The sequence below is a fragment of the Silene latifolia genome, chromosome X, assembly GCF_048544455.1.
Source record: "Silene latifolia isolate original U9 population chromosome X, ASM4854445v1, whole genome shotgun sequence".
Lineage (NCBI taxonomy): Eukaryota > Viridiplantae > Streptophyta > Magnoliopsida > Caryophyllales > Caryophyllaceae > Silene > Silene latifolia.
Genome location: NC_133537.1, coordinates 262,144,912 through 262,149,017, shown reverse-complemented (window position 1 = coordinate 262,149,017; position 4,106 = coordinate 262,144,912).

The window sequence follows — 4,106 nt, the reverse complement described above, 5'->3', positions numbered from 1 at the left end:
GATGTACGCGTATACTCCCAATCTGCCCCCTGCAGATGCCATTTTCATAGGTCCTCAAATGTGATATGGAGCACTTTTAGCCATTTAGGTTATCCATTTTATTGTGCCTTTATATGATTAAAAAAATTAATAAAACCCTATAAACTGACCTAGCAATCTAACATAGCTATATGTACAACTGAATCTATTTTTGAAATAAAGCTTGAAAATAAAATTTTTATCGTTTTAGGTTGGACTTAAACTTATTTATCAAAATTGTGTACGTAGAATTGGAAAATCACCAATCTAAGACACGGAATAAACACGCCATCAACAATGGCGTGTTTATGGCGGCTTTTAAAAATAGGAAAAAAATCATTTGACGTAAACACGCCATTACCAATAGCGTGTCTTTTAAAGTGCGTGTGTTATAACTATGGGAGTAGCAAATGAGCCCCAAAGGTTTGCTCTTATGTGCAAATTGCCCCCATCACTTTCAATAGGTGCAAATTTGTCCCAAAAATTTACCTTTGAGTCCATTTTTTTTTTTTAATTTTTATTCAATATATAACTTTTTTCCCATTTAATTTTTCTTATTTTTTTTACACAAATTGTTAGATGAGACGGTCTTATACTATAAGACCAACCCATTTGACAAAGCCCAAAACAACCAGAGAAAAAAAACCAAGGAATGCAAGTTGTATATTCTTGACTCGTTGTAACTGAAGCTCTCTCAACCAAATTATATCACCTCTCCTCCATGTGATCTCCTCCTTACCGGCTTCCACTCTTAAGCCACCAATGATTTGACCTCCGCATCGGCCTCGAATGAAGACTATGCGCGCGTTTCCATCCCATAAATATTCATCTCATAGCCATAATTTTTAAGTTAAACTCTAAGTTGTCAAACTAAGAAGGATAGTTATCAAACCAAAAATCATATATCACTAAAATAAAGTAGAACTTCAAATATAAAGAACTTAAAAACTGAAGTTTCATCATAATATTTTAGATTTTCAAAATACAATCATGAGTTTCAAAGATTAATCTCGTTAAATTACAAGGTTTGTGTGCAAATTTTGAAATAATTTAAAACCCAATTTTCATCTTAAAGTTCAAGGTTCTCTACATAAACCATGAATTTCACTTGAAAACAAAAGATAAAACTCTCAATATAAAAACACAAGTATTCAAATTAAAACAATAAGTTAAAGTAGTATTGGAATTTAATTTTAAAATCTGAACTTTTAAGATCAATACAAACCAGTTGGCGTTGGCGGCGGCAACTAATCAATCAACATTCATTACTTTTGGTCTTAATCGTTGGGTGAAAGTAGAGAAAGGGTAGTAGTAGGTGGTGGTGGTGGTGGTGGTGGTGGTGGCGAAAACTGCAATCGGGGACGAAAGTGACAATCACGAACGAAGGTGACAAGTATGTAGACTGTAGAGGCGGCGTATTAGGTGGTGGCGGCGAGGTCGTGGGCTGCAAAGACGTGCATAAATCGGCGTTGATAATGAGGCGGTTTGGAGTTGTGGGTGGTTTGCAGTGACGATGAATGAAGATGGTTATTGAGTTTTTACAAATTTCCTTTTTATATAAACCCTCATTAATGGACTCCTTTTTCTTATTGGGCTCGTCCTATGTTATAGGACGATCCTATAGGAGAGTTACTGTTTTTTTTTTAAAATGGACCAATCTACCCCTATCACACTCCCTTCTACCATTGTTTTGCTCTACTACGCAACCACACAACCGACTACACTTCTACACCGTAAGCCCAAAGCGGGATTTTCAGGCAAAAGCGGGCTTCGGGCCAAATAATTTTGTTGACTAAAAACAACGGAATATCTAAAAGTATTAATCATTTTGCCAATTAAAAACAAGAGTACGGTATCCAAAACCTACTTTTGGCTTAATTTGTCAAATGATTAATTAAGATAATGGAGTATCTAACTCTATCCAGTATCAAACTAGATAATTAAATCATCACAAATTCTTATTTGTGACGGATGCTATCCGTCACAAATAAGAGACGGGGCTATTTGATACCATTTTTCTGTTATATGGGCCGGATATGGGTATGCTAGTGGATATTAGAAGTAGAATAAAATATTATGGTGGAGTTTGTTTTTATATTATAATATGTGTGTGGGGCAATAAGCTCACTTTGCATTTAATGTTTCAATGCATAAAAAACTTCACCACATCATCTTTACGTTAAACTTCCATCAACACCTTTCAAACTCTCTACACCCACCATCTTCCATCTTCTCCCTCAAATTTTCAGATTTTTGCTATCAACAATTAATAATTCACACAAATTTTATTTCAATTTGCAGATCACATAAACCCCCCAAAAAAATGGTTGATGTTCATGTTTCGAACATGGCGATAGAGAACAATATCGATGACTCCGTGAACAATGGAATAGCGGATCAAGTTGTTGTCGTTGAGAATGATGATGGTATATTGTTCGATGGTAGTGAGGAAGATTTTGTGACGATGTTGATGAGTAAAGGTTTGTACTTTATCATTTTGTAATTGTCGTCTTTGTTGATGTGAATTTAGGGCAACAAATGTTTTGGTGGATGAGTAAAACTTAATTTAGTGATGATGTTGATGAGTAAAGGTTTGTACTTTATCATTTTGTAATTGTCGTCTTTGTTGATGTGAATTTAGGGCAACAAATAATTTGGTGGATGAGTAAAACTTGATTTAGTGATGATGTTGATGAGTAAAGGTTTGTACTTTATTATTTTGTAATTGTCGTCTTTGTTGATGTGAATTTAGGGCAACAAATGTTTTGGTGGATGAGTAAAACTTGATTTAGTGATGATGTTGATGAGTAAAACTTGATGTGAATTTAGTACATAATCTTTCATGATGAGATTGTGTGTCGTTGTTGATGAGGAAAGCTTGATGATTGTATTTTTGAACTTCTTCATGAAATTTTAGGGCATATTTAGGTCAAAAATTGGAAGGGAATTTGGTGGTTGTTTTTGTTGAATCAATTTGTGTTTAGATGAAGGTTTTAGTTGATGATGAAGATGAACATAAACTAAGGAGCACAAATCTGTCTATAAAACTCATAGCAGGCAATGTGTAATGAAAATAAAATTCGTCTTGAAAAGATTACCATTTTAGCGTATAGTGTGACCATTTTAGAGTTCAGTGTTACTACTTTAACCAAAATTTAAAATTTAGTTGGATTTGCCATTGACCTTTGATCTTTAATACATGTTACCATTTTTGCGTAGAGTGTGACCGTTTTAAATCTCAATGTTACCATGTTAAACAAAGCGTACAATCTTTTAGTTCAGAGTTCAGTGTTATCATGTTACCATTTTTTCTATATGTTACCATTTTAGCGAATAATGTGACCATTTAGAGTTTAATGTTAAAAATGCATCTAGAAATGATTACCATTTTAGCGTATAGTGTGACCATTTTAGAGCTCAGTGTTTGTATTTTAACCAAGATTAAAAAAATTAGTTGTTCCCGCCATTGATCTATGATCTTTAATATATGTTACCATGTTTGCGTAAACTCTGACCATGTTAATACGTATTGTTACCATTTTAACAAAGCTTAAAAGCTTTGAGTTCAGATTTCAGTGTTTCCATGTTACCATATTTTAGCGAATTGTGTGACCATTTTAGAGTTCAGTGTTACCATTTTAACCAAAGCTTAAAATTTGGTTGCTCTTGTCGTAGGTACTGATCTTTCAGGGAGTTACACTTCAGACTAAGATGGAATCACAATAAACTAAACATGGTCATATGTAAGTAATTTGTTAAAATGTCACCACGTTAACAAATGTAACACCCCATGAAATGTGAAAAAAGTTGTCCCACATGGAAAGAATAAGGAGATCATGAGAAACTTATAATGGATTCCACCCACCACTTAGTAACAAGGCCTTCTCCTTTTGGGCTTAAGTGAGGATAAATAATTGGCCCAAATGGAGCATCCCATCTTATTGGGATTGTGTTACGATTGTGGCGGGTCGGGTCGTTACAGGTGGTATCAGAGCAACCCTGCGACCGTGTGGTGATCGGAGGCAGTTGTTATACGCTCCTGGAGGCAGTGGTTATACGCTCCATTGTGATCACCCACCTAGCGGGGG